The sequence below is a fragment of the Sebastes fasciatus genome, chromosome 15 (genome assembly GCF_043250625.1).
Source record: "Sebastes fasciatus isolate fSebFas1 chromosome 15, fSebFas1.pri, whole genome shotgun sequence".
In the NCBI taxonomy this organism is placed as follows: Eukaryota; Metazoa; Chordata; class Actinopteri; order Perciformes; family Sebastidae; genus Sebastes; species Sebastes fasciatus.
In genome coordinates this window covers 24,669,377-24,682,527 of record NC_133809.1, presented here as the reverse complement: position 1 = coordinate 24,682,527, position 13,151 = coordinate 24,669,377, and the positions used below count along the sequence as shown (strand labels likewise).

General features: G+C 37.7%; 2 long non-coding RNA genes across 4 annotated transcripts in view; both read left to right on the top strand.

Annotated features, from left to right (window-relative positions):
• The window catches only part of LOC141783918 (uncharacterized), a 408,748-nt gene that overhangs the window by 134,091 nt on the left and 261,506 nt on the right, over positions 1–13,151 (top strand). The gene's annotated exons all lie outside the window — the stretch shown is intronic.
• Positions 6,470–7,436, top strand: LOC141783919 (uncharacterized). Its single transcript, XR_012597380.1, has 3 exons — positions 6,470–6,979; positions 7,132–7,166; positions 7,273–7,436. It is a non-coding gene; the product is annotated as an uncharacterized LOC141783919 (long non-coding RNA).

The window sequence follows — 13,151 nt, the reverse complement described above, 5'->3', positions numbered from 1 at the left end:
TGTTTGAGTATGGATTAAACCACCATGATACGTGTTGATTAGTGAGCTTTAGAGGTGCTTGTAGGTGAAAATATTAAACTTTGGTAGAGAACCAGGTTAGCTAGCTAGGCTAATCACCTCCTGGCTGTAGCTTCACACTTAACATGCATGAGACTCTCTGAAAAAGAAAATGAACAGGCATATTTCCCAAAATGTTGAACTATTCTTTTAAAACTCAAGGACATTAAGATAATTTATTTTGAAAATGTATAATTGTGTTGCTTTTGCCAAAAGGCCTTCATATATATTTGCATACGATTGATTAGATACATACACTAGTGATGGCCGGCGACTGAATCCATTGTTAGTGAAATATCCACCGATAAATAACTGGTTTTATTTCCAACTTTAACTAGCTTAATTTTTCAGAATCCCAAATGTTGCCCAGAGCAAGACAATAGTTTCCTTCAGTGCTTGCCATGCATACAGTATAATCCATTACTCCAATAAAACGTTTTTAGTGTATGAGAACAAATCAGTTGATGGGAAGATATGCTGTACTCTACTGTGAATAGACTTGCATTTTAAAGCAAGCGTATGCACCAGTCTGAACTGGATGTGAAAACTGATTCATGACTGTGTCGCCAGCCTCGCCTCCGCTCGCCACCTCTCCATCATTCCCAGCTGTCATCAAGGCAAGCCTGTACTGGCTGCTGCTATAATAAACAATGTTTTTTTTTTTTTACACGTACACACGATTAATGCGTTTGATAATTAGGTGGCTGATAAATGGACACATCACAGTGTGCTCTGTGTGTTTGTTTATGCGTACTGTATGCATGCATTAATATGCCACTTATAATAGGTACAGTGATGTGTTCATCCATCACCCCTATCATTATGAAACACTCACTGTGTGCTGTGGGCGTATGTATGTTATCTATCAAACAAATTGTGTGTTTTTTTTGTCATTTGTTTTTGCCAGGGTGTGTATGCTTTGTGAATCTTTAGATTTCATGAGGCTTCTATTTCTATATCATTTTGTCACCCCACAAAGCCTGGAAAAGTTTTTAAAAAGTTTTAAAGTACATATTGAATATTTAACCTATATATCATATAATTTTGTCTTGTCATGACCACAATTAAGAACAGTATTGCCAAAGTACGTTGTACAAAGTTAACAATGTCAGTATATCAATTCAGATTTTTTATATTAAGATTATTTAGATTATTAGACTATCATTATAGAACAAATATTTTACACAAAGATGATGGCAAATGAATGAGGTGAGAAATTAGTTGAAAATATGTGATTGGATCATGTTGATCATCAGTGAATACATTATACAACTTGTGTGAGAATTCTTTACAGACATCTTGACATTGTTTTGCGGTTGATAAAAACAATTACTACTCAATTGCATTGTGAACATGACTGCCAGATTGGATGCCCCATTGAGTATTAACTTGAATATTTTTTTTAAAGTTTTGTAGGGTGAGTACAGTGCCCATGCAATCATTGTGCATCAGCGGAATCTTCCACAAGCTGCTAGCTTGACAGCTGTGAATATTAACAATAGCCATGTTTGTTGTTTAAGTTCATAATGATAATTTTGGGGGAGTTGCTCTGGAGCGAAGCTTGAAGGGACGGGCTGTCAGTGTACTTTCTCGCTAGATTTAGGGACTTTTGGTGCTAGTGCTGCTAGCTAATTTCATTGGAAAAGAGTTGGCAATACAGCTCATTTTTTTTGGTTGGATAATTTAAAAAATCTAGCTTACTTTTGCAGGTTTCTCAACATTACCGACCCTAGCTTTAAAGTGATTTCATTGGAACTGCTTCTATAGAGTGGTGCCCCTGCTTAGCTATACTTTTATTTAACAGTATGCACACTATGTAAGCATAATGTTGATATATTTAAGGTGCTAAAAGCGCATTTTGAAACAGGGTTCCAAGTTAGAAGGAAATTAAATATCATTCAACACAGTGATTTACTGTATGTAAACTTGAACAAATACAACCAAAACCCATTAAACTAACACCAATAACCTTGATAGCTGTACCCTCTTTTAACCTAAACCACTATTGTTTAACTTCAAGTATGCTGTGAAAACTAAGCAATGTTGACAATTGATTATCATTCAAACATGCACACATATACCCTAATATCAGCTAAAATAATGAAATCAGCCAAGGTTAAACAGTTTTGTAGTTTAATTATAGCACAAATACATACAGTCAGTATATTCAGTGTGAAAGACACTCTGTGACTGAGACATTGTTGTTTTCCATGCATGTCCGTCCCTGTGCACTCCAACTGGAGAACTCTGCGGGGCGAACATGCAACCTCCAGCAAGGTGTCACAGTTAGACTGGTTATGCTGTGTCGAACACAAAACACTCGAAACACAGATAAGCGAAAACATCCCTGTGTGTGTTTGTCACTGTGCGTGTGTGTGTGTGTCTCTGTACACACCTCTTTCCCTCTGTCCCCACCGCCCCTTGGCTCTCTCTGTCCCTCAACTGCATTATCTGCTAACCAGATAATTTACTGACTGCAGATGGCCTGCACTGCTGTCGGTGTGTGTGTGTGTGTGTGTGTGTCAGAGTGTGTCAAGGTTATTACAGTCAATTTAAAACTAAAATGCAAGTCATCCCATTTACCTGGGCAGCTGCGGTATCAAAAAGAATGAAAGGAAGTAGTTTACAATGTGCATTTTGTGTGTTAAAGCTGGAGTAGGCAGGTTAGAGTAAATATGATTTAAAAAAATGTATTTGACAGTAGTGCATGAGACAGGTAATCTGAAAAAAAATCATGTGCCTCTGTGTACTCCGGTGTTCCTAAAGCCATCTGCAAGATTTCAAAGACCAGAGGAAACAATGAGAAAGTTTGTGAACCGGCAGCCATGTTGGGCTAAGTTGAGGAAATACCAAGCACCGCCCACAAGCCTGAGCAAACGTTCTCATTTTACACCTAAACAGTACACTACAAGATGTTTCTGAAAACATTCGAGGAGAGAAATAGGCATTACAGTAACAGAATATTGATTCATATTTGATCAGCGCTCCCTAGTTTGAACCATTTGATCAGAGTTCACGAGTGGTTGACAGCTGCCTCCGTTGAGTGAACAGCCAATAGGAACGAACTCTCTCTGAAATGACCTGTGATTGGCCAAAGTCTACCGTCACGGGATAGATTTTTTAAAGCCTGAAAAAAGAGCAATGAGGTGGTGCAGAAGTCCAGTTTTTTTCACCAAGCAATTGAATTACAATATGCTGAAAGATAATTATGAAATGTTTGCCCAATGATGCCAAAAATATTCTACCTACTGCTGCTTTAATGTCAATATTATCTTTCAGATCTCCTATTTCGTATTTATACAATACTGTTTACAGTATGATAACTCAATGAATAATAGCTTATGAAAATGCATCTAACTGCTGGATTTCTGAATGATGATGAGTAAAATAACCTCTGTCTGCTAAAAACATTTAGATGGCAAGACAAAGTCCCTCCATCATCAGTCACTAAACGAGTCAACCTGTCAGTCTGTCACTCAGTGAACCTGCCACCCCGGCTGTGACGTTCCCGACAGCGTGGGCTCACTTTAGCCAGCAGCTCCCAGCTCCCGTGTTTTCTGACTCTTTCATGTGCTGTTATGATCAAACGGTGACAGAAAATCCCCCGTGGCAGCGGAAAACAAACGCACCAGGTCAGAAATTCCGCGTGAAAGGTGCAGGCAGGTGTGCCTGTGTGTGTTTGTGGGGAAACATGCAGAGACACCGACAGCAGGGGAAAAAAGAGACACAAAGAGATTCAAACACACTGAGTGACAGAGATAGAAACATAGATGGACATGGACATTTACAGAGAGAACACACAATGAAAGAGTTCACAGCAGTTTGTCACTTTATTGTATACCTAATACTTATCATATCATATTTCCTGGTTTTCAACTGAAGCTGTAATTCCATTTCAGAAGTTTTTTTTCCAGCAAAGTTTTGGGGTTTTCGGGATACTTGGCACAGTTTCCTGTATGGCTCAAAAACACCTCACCATAAAAATGCATTAGTTAACAGTTATACGCGACAACAGATTATGATTTGTTTGTTTCTTTAATCATTTATTTTGGATCCGCCAACACAAATGGTTCCGCAACTGGACTGGGACTGGACTGTTGCCAAGCAATACATAAAACATTTTTCCTGCACACTACCTTGCTACTTTATGTCGGCCTACACGATACTGTAGGCCAGCTGCTGTGTATCATGTGCATTTATCTGTATGTTTCCATTTATTGTGCAACCATTGATATAAGACTCTGTTGACAGATTTCAGTTTAGCTTGAGGAATAATTAAAAAGGCACTTTTTCTGATCACAGCAGATGTTGTGAAAGATAATGAACTCCATTGGTGGTGGTTGCCAAGAAATGGATTTTTGGTACAATTTAACCACTTTGAGCTCTTATCCACTGACAATAATAAAAAAAAATAGGCTACAGTCATCCATAGCCTAATTGGAAAAGAGGGTTAAGTAATATCATATCAGAAAACTGACAAACAAAGCTCTATTCACGCAAATTCATGAAATATGCACCCATTTCAAATGTGCATTATGTAAGGGATGATGTACAGCGAGCGGGTCATTATTGTGAAATAAACCCCAACAGGATGATGCTGCATCCCGACGCGAAGCGGAGGGTCTTGCATTGCCCTGAAGGAGTTTATTTCCCAATAATGACCCGCTCGCTGTACATTATCCCACTTATTACACAGATACTTACTTAAGAAATCAATAATTTCACACAAAAACGGTCCGCCAATGTCCGACATCAGAACTGCGGCCATAGCAACGGTCTGTTAGACATAGCAACGGTCTGCTATAAAGAAATAACAGACCGCAGAATGCTGTGATTGACCAATCAGAATCGAGTCCTCAACAAAGCCATGTAATAACTGGGGTTATCACTACCATTCTAATGCTTCAAATGGGCCAAACCATGGATAAAAAAACATACATATTTATATCTATGGGCCAAGCTGAACCTATTGTTGTGAAAGTGAGACTTAACGTTGTGTATTTAAACAAAACAACTTTAGGTTTAGCCAACAAAACTACTTGCTTAGGTTTAGGAAAGGTCATGGTCTGGGTTAAAATAAGTACAACATACATTAAGTAACAAAACTACTGTAAAATATGTCGTTAACATTTGTTGCCACTTTAACCCATATCTATGAGGCTGAAAAATGCTGATAACGCCCATTCAATCTGCTGATAACATCCAAAGCAGGTGCAATATACGTATCTAGCTAGCTGCTGAGCAAAGAAAGATATTCAGAAGAGATGTATCACTGAAATTTTGAAGGCATTAATAAGAGTTTATGAGATGGGAAGCATGGCAGAGTTATGGAAAAGTGTTTCATCTTTCACAGGCTTAATACAAACATCTGGAGGCTACTATTTCAGCATGGATATTATCTTTTGGATTTTGTCAATACAGTGGAAACCGCTTATAGTGATCACGTCTGTACGGGTCAAATTGATCACTATAAGCAGATGATTATTATAACAGTATCTTTGTTGTTGTGCATCATTTCTCATGCAGATTACCATCTAATTGACATTTGTATATTTATTAAACAAATGCAAAGTAATGAAACAGACCGCTTCGCTATTTACTGGCTCGCTGCCAATTCTTCTGCCTTTTCCCTCACCGAGGGGGCCGTTTTTGGCCGGCTCTGCAGTGCAAGCGTGCATGCAGGATGGCGCCCCTTTGCTGGGGCTCCTCGCTTAACCTGTACCAGCATGGGGGAGGCGGACGCCGGTCTGACATGTGTGCCGCAGAGCCGGTTGAAGACTTTGGGGGCTTTACGTGACCAGGCATTACCAATCCACTTGACGAGGGCAGCTTCAATCACTGGTGCTTTTCAAAGAAAATTACTTTCCTTTTACCATCATGATTTCAGTTTCAATGCAGCAAAGCAGATGGTCTGCGAGGCAAAGTATCAAGGGAGTAAGGTGAAAAACAAAAATTCCACATTAATCTAAAGTAGTTTTAAAATATTTTTCCATATGTATATGAATGAAAATACCCCAAATGAACACTGTGAACGGACTACTTGATCACTATAAGCAAATTATTTAAAGGTCCCATATTGTAAAAAAGTGATATTTTCATCTATTTTATATTATTAAGCAGGTTTAAGTGCTATATTAATACTGTTAAACTTTTAAAACGATCAATATACGGAGCAATACACACAGCCCGTATTCAGAAATTGTGCGTTTGAAACACGCCGTTAGGATTTATGTCCATTTGTGATGTCACAAATATACAATATATAGATTATTACACGGTTTTAAACATAAACATTCTAAATGTGTCCCAGTTTATTTCCTGTTGCAGTGTACTGTATGTGAATGATATCAGCTGACAGGAAGTAAACATGGACCCAAACTGTTGCCTAGCAACGCAATTCCGTTGAAAAGCACTGAAATGGAGCGTTTCAGACAGAGGGTAAATACAGGTATAATCAGGCAGAAAGTATGAGGAAAATAACGTTTTTTTTCATATTAAATCATGTAAACATGTTCTAGTAGAAACACAAAATACAAGTATGAACCTGAAAATGAGCACGATATGGGACCTTTAAACAGCATTTGTGTAGGAGTCATTCTGTCCCAAGGTTTTAATTCATATAAGTGGTTGATCACTGTAACCGTGATCACTATAAGCGGTTACCACTGTAATTGTAAGAGGAACACAGACTGTGTGTGCCACATGAAACACAGATGCCAAATTTCTAAATCACATGATATTCCCGTGCGATACTACCATGTTGTGATTAAGCTTGATAGCATCAGGGTAAAGAAACTGTAAGCATCTCAACCTGATTCACATGTGTGTTGGCCTTGCTGGCTTGAAGACAAAAAAGATCTATGGAATCCTTCTAGCGTATTTTCAAGTGTTCTAGGTTATACAGTATAGCGTGTTCAAAGCAGTAAGTACCATGATCCGAAAAAGGTGTTTTTCTATTTCCAATACAAAGCCAGAACTGAATAATCGTTTGTTTTCCTCTTGCTTTTGCTTGTTACTACAGTATATCCCAATGAAAGTGAAATTGAGTGTGATTTACTGGCTTTTCATTTTTAGGCCTGGAGGCAATAAAGGAAGAAAAATTTCAAAGGGTACGTAGACATTTGATATCGCTTTACATACACCACAATACTTTACACAGATGCTTAAATTCTCCTCTGTCTGCACAAAATGAAAGAAATCCAATTTCATCCACAGTGTGTTCTCCAAACCAGTCTCTCTATCTCTGTCTCTCCGCCTCACACATACACATACACAAACGTTATACACCTCCAGACAGCAATTACCGTGCAGCAGATGTTGGCTTAGGAGGAGAACAGCTGATGCACACATATATGTTCCTACACCTGTACACAATAAAAGGCTGCCAAATCAGGATTTAAGGGCATCAGCTTTTGTTCACCTTAACTCGCTGTGAGTAATTGGTGTCTCCGGCGGGATTTGTGTTTTCTGATGTCCCCTGTGTCATCTCTCGGAGCACCCCCGCCATCGTGCCCTTGACCCGCAGGCTGGGAAATGATGCTTTAAAACATAAGGTGTCCTCTTTGCTACGTGGGCGTCAAACTTTCATCCTGCAACACACTGGGCTCTCGGAAACATGTGACGCTTTACAAGGACAAAATCTCATTATGTGGCACAGCGGGGGGTTGTCATCGCCTGTCTCCGCTGCTGTAAAGATGATAGCTAGTCATATTTTAATGATGGGGATATCGTCAGGTAATTGCATTGTCATGATCTGTATTATGGTAATATGGTATGGAGCAGTCATTCTATTGATCTGTGTTAGAATTTGTGTGTGTCTTTTTGGTAACCCTGCCATATATAATGAAATGTATGACTTTTTGATATTTCCAGTGAGGATATGCACAGTATATTTAGACTCACAATCAAGGGCGATGGATTATCGATGTTCAAACTAACTCAGCAGTCTCTAATGTCTGGCACCCAAGGCCTTACATCGCATTTGGGCGTCTCCTCGGTTCTGATTAATATCCACTTGTTGAAGTCCCACTGGTCTGTGTCAGAATATACAAACTATTATGATATGGCAACTATGCATTTTTTTTTTTTCAAAAGAGGATTACAGCTCTTACAATTGGTTACATGCACTATATTAAACACTGTATAGTTCTCTTTACCAATATGCAGCTCAGCACAATGGTTAATCTGACATCTGAAATGCACAAATGCAGTCGGACTAGCAAATGACAAAGTGCACTTTTCATAATGGTAGTATAACAGAAAATACAAATGCTATGTTCAGTAAACCGCTGTATTGTCAGCGCTTTCTCACTCCCAACTCGCCAAACACTGAAGCCTTGTGAGTGGCCCTACGCGTAAAACTATGACACTCCACGTACCCCTCTAACAGGGCTCGAGCTTAAAGACGTCTCAGGACTGAAAAAAAATAGGATCTGGGAGGATGAAAATTCATTGTGGGACGAGAGTTGAAAGAATGAATGGCGATGTAAATGACTGCATGTTTTGTGTAGTGCACAGTTATTATTAAGCCTGCTTGACAGCATAAACACAAACACACACACACTGTCAGTGCCCGATACATCCCGCACATACACACACACACACATAGCACATACCCTTCGGCCTCTGACGTCACGACAGTTGCAGCGGCAACGGGGAATTATTCAACCCAAGTCAATGAGATAAAATTGCTAGTATTGACGTTAGACTGTTTGATGTTAATGGTAACGTTACAGTAAACGTTCTCTAACGAGTCGGCAACCGACGTTTGCATTTACAGTGAGTGAGCTGATGATAACATAACAAGGAGTCAAAACTCCACAACTGCTCAAATGCTGTTACTAATGCAGTTACAACCTTAATTTTGCCCTTTGGGTAATAAGGCAGCAGTTAGATCTCTCCATCGTATTTTGTCCGTTGCAACATGCTGAGCCTCTCCCCGTGACGAGCATCTTGTCCAGTATATCCTCCAACTTTAAGATGCACCAGCTAGAAGGGCCGATGCCACCTTTTTGCCTGTGCAAAATCATGTTTTTTTGACCAAATGCTACTTTTTTCACATCAAAAAATATTTTAATATAACTTAGCTGCCTTGTTAACATCAAAATCAAAAGAAATTTGCAAATTATAAATAACAAACCAATAAAATTACTTTTTAGAATAAAAATGATAAATTATAAATTTATGAACAAAAATAAACGAATCACTTTTGATTGTTATTTATGTTAAAGGTTACTTTGAGCGATTATCTAACAATAATGTAGAAAAAACATTTTAATTTTGGGACGGCTTAGGGTGTATTTCGGGACGGTTCCAGGAGGATTGTGAAAAAAGTTAGTTGAGAGACCTAATTGTTAACTTACGAACGTAAGTTAGCTTATGTAATGTACTTAACTTACATGCGTAACTTAAGTTACGTTATAAGCACTTATTTTAACTCAAACCACGATCTTTTCCTAAATCTAACCAAGTAGTTTTTATTGAATTCACAACGTTAACCATGTGTTAAAATCTATCGGACTACCCTGCACATTGAAAAATTATGCCAAAGAGGTACCCAGTGCATTATACCCAGTGGGGTCCTGACCAAGTGTCTGTGATGAGTTCGGAGTGAGAACATGTTGGTGTTGTTAATGAACTAACCTTACTTAAAATCATTAATTTCCTTTTTTTTAACCTGATGTTCAGCACTAGCATCTCTTTAGGACAATATTAACCAGAAATACTACCTGAAAAGACAAAGTTGTCAGTGCCTTTTTCAGCCCTGTGTGGTGCAGGTATTTCTTTAAGGTTGCTTACAGCACCAACAACCTTCACTTGTAAGTAGCCTCAGAGGTTAAATTAGGGCAAAAAAAATGCTGCAATGCATTAGCCGCTCCACTTGTCTGCTGCCCATTAAGTTAAGTTTATTGCTGTGATTGCACAGTAATAATTTAAGGTGACCCAAATGAGCAAATCAACATTTTTATCATCTCAGAGCTTCTCTCATGTGGATTTTGGCAGCTGGTCAGCATGGACACTGTTCAAAGAGAGTTTAGTATGATACAATGACACTAACAACCAGTAGCATTACAATATGTACCACTATTGTCTTTGAAGTAGCTTTGATGTATTTTTGCTTTATTTAATTCTTAATTTTTTTGCATGAACCAAGATTCCTTTACAACAAAATTAATACAAAACAAGCATATATATTCATTATACATGCATAGAATAGCTACAGATATAATAAATAAAACAATACCATTTATGGTGAAACTTTATAATAACCATTATTTATAAATGGTATATTGATATTTTACTGTTAACGAACAATGAAATGATAATTAATAATGTTTACTGATTATTGATAATGGTATAATTTCTCTATTTTATCAGTTTGTGTTATATAAAATAATTAGTCTATAAATACTATAATGTATCATAGCTGATATAAGACGATAGCAATTACATTCTGATTACATTAGTGAACTTTTTATTAACAGTTTATTGTTTCACACATAACATTTTATATACTATATAAAGTATTTGTTAGTGATTACCAAATTATTTGTAAACCTTAAGAAACCACTTGTAAAACACCTATAAAAATTATACAGATAATTGGACAAAAAACAATTATTAACTATTGACAAAGTATTACAAAGTATTTATTAACCATTTAAAAAGCTTTTATAATCATCAGTTGCAACTTTATGATAGAGATCCAAATAATGTTTGTAGACGGTTTACAAACCAATTATTAACCATTAACAACGTGTTAAATACAATACATACATATACAACACATATCTAGCTATGTAATTTTTTTTTTGTTTTATGCACAATTTATATATGATATCTAAATCATTAACAAATACCCAAATATGTACTATATAATGTGCGCAACAATTGACTGTTAACATAACATAAATTATAGCATTACTAATAATTAGTAAACATTATTATTTAATTGTTTGTTAACAGTAAAATAACTATTAAGTTTAATTAACTATCAACTTGTCATCATCTGTTTCATTTATTTGTGTTTCACTTTACAATGAAATTGTTTGCAAATCTGCAAAAGTATCAACGTGAAAAAATCTTTTAATGAAATCTTTTGCTGGTGTAAATGTAAGAGTGAATAGCTGTCTATATGTGTGACAGACAGCTCCAGTCTCCCACGGCCCTTTACAGGATGAGCAGGTTAGAAAATAGATGGTTGGATGGAATGTGTTGATGGAACAATATGCGCCAGGTGTAGCTGGTCTCGGGTCAGTGCATTAAGGTGAAGTAGCAATGCGCAGCGAGTGGACTGGAAGGAGCACTACTTACTGTAGGTGGGCCATAGTGGGGTCATGTGTCATCACGCCTGGGTGTCCCCAGTGATGGCAGATGAACTTACAGTATATCCTGATAAAATCTGTGGAACCAGGTGTCAGAAGTGTGGATCTTGATGAAGTTGTTTCTGATTTTACGGGTCTGAAACACCCAAACCCCCTTGAATGATTCATTGCCTGTATTTGGATTATTGTGAATATGCACATGTTCTCTATTCAGAGAGCATTTTGGGTAATAAACACCAGTAGCCTATCTTCTTTTTTTGGGGGGATGTTTTTGTGCACATTAGCAGCCTTTGATATTCATACTGTGGCCAGTGTGTTTCATCTTTCCCTGTATTTACTGTGCTCACAATTTAACAGAGGATCTTGCCATTTTCCTTGTGATGTTGAATCATCACGACGGTGTAATCAGCCACATCATTTAAGTTGCTTTTCTAGATCAGAAGCACCCAAAATATGATGTTCGGCGTAAATGTTAATGAAGACTTGACTTGATGAATCAATGTTAATAATGAGTAATTATATAGAGCATTGCAAGAGTTCGTTGGGATTCAACAGTGATTATATGCACTAGGGGACACAGGAAAGCAATGTGATTGCACACAGAATTTACTTTATTGCACTGAAAAGGGTGACAAGGTTTAATTGCAGCCTTTGGCAATACATTTGGGTCAGTGTTGCATGCAATCAAGGTAATACTCTCTCTTTCTCTTTTCCTATCCATCTCTTTCTTTCTCACTCAGATACACCTAATTACTACAGAGGTCACATGTAGTTCTGATAGGGTTGTAATAGCAACACAAAAGAAATGGACCTCTGATGGCTAACAGTACCGGAGGGCACTGGGTGAAGTTGTTCAGCTTGTGGTTCACGTTTGTGTGTGTACGCAAAAATTACATTTTTACAAGTCACTTAATATAGCAATAAAAAATGAAAATACATGTGGAAATGTCAACTGAGAGGAAACCGTTGCACATCAAGACATTTCTGGGATTTTTAAAAAATATATATTATTCATTACCTTGGTGTTAGAGGTTGATTGGCAATTTGTGTCCTTGTTTCCTGATATTGGCACGTAGATAACAAAATGAGTAAAGATGGACATTTTTTCCAGTGTTGATAAGTGTTTCAATTTTTCCCTAGCCAATCACTAGAGACCAACTTATCTGCTGTTGACACTGATGCATAGCCATGCCAACATATTGATTTTGCCCAGGTTTTAAGAGTGGAGTTGCCTGGGTCCATACATTTGGATCTGTCCTCTCCATCCAGTTGACTGGAAACTAGAAACCAGTAGACAATTTTGAATGATATTAGGCAAAGAATGGAGCGAAGAAGAAACAAACTTCGATGTCTTAAACTTGGTTTGGGTCTTGAGGAGTTGTTAGCATTTATTCAACGACAGCCTAAAATGTACACACACTGCACTGCTACGTTCACAGCTATAACGTTACTACTGAATTCATACTCACTTACACACACACATTCTCTCTCTCTCTCTCTCTCTCTCTCTCTCTCTCTCTCTCTCTCTCTCTCTCTCGACTGCACACTCGCTAATGTTAACAAGGTATTCCTTAAAGGAGTTTGCAACTTGTATAACACATTTTAGTTTAAAAAAAAAAAAAAATCTTAAAAATACATAATTCCCTGATGCTTAGGCCCTCAGGCTTGCAATACACTAGCGGAAACCCTGACCCTTCAGGGTCAAGTCAGCTTCAGATGCTGACCTTTGGGGCAAGGTCATCTTGCAAAGGTGAAAAGTTGCAAAGCTGG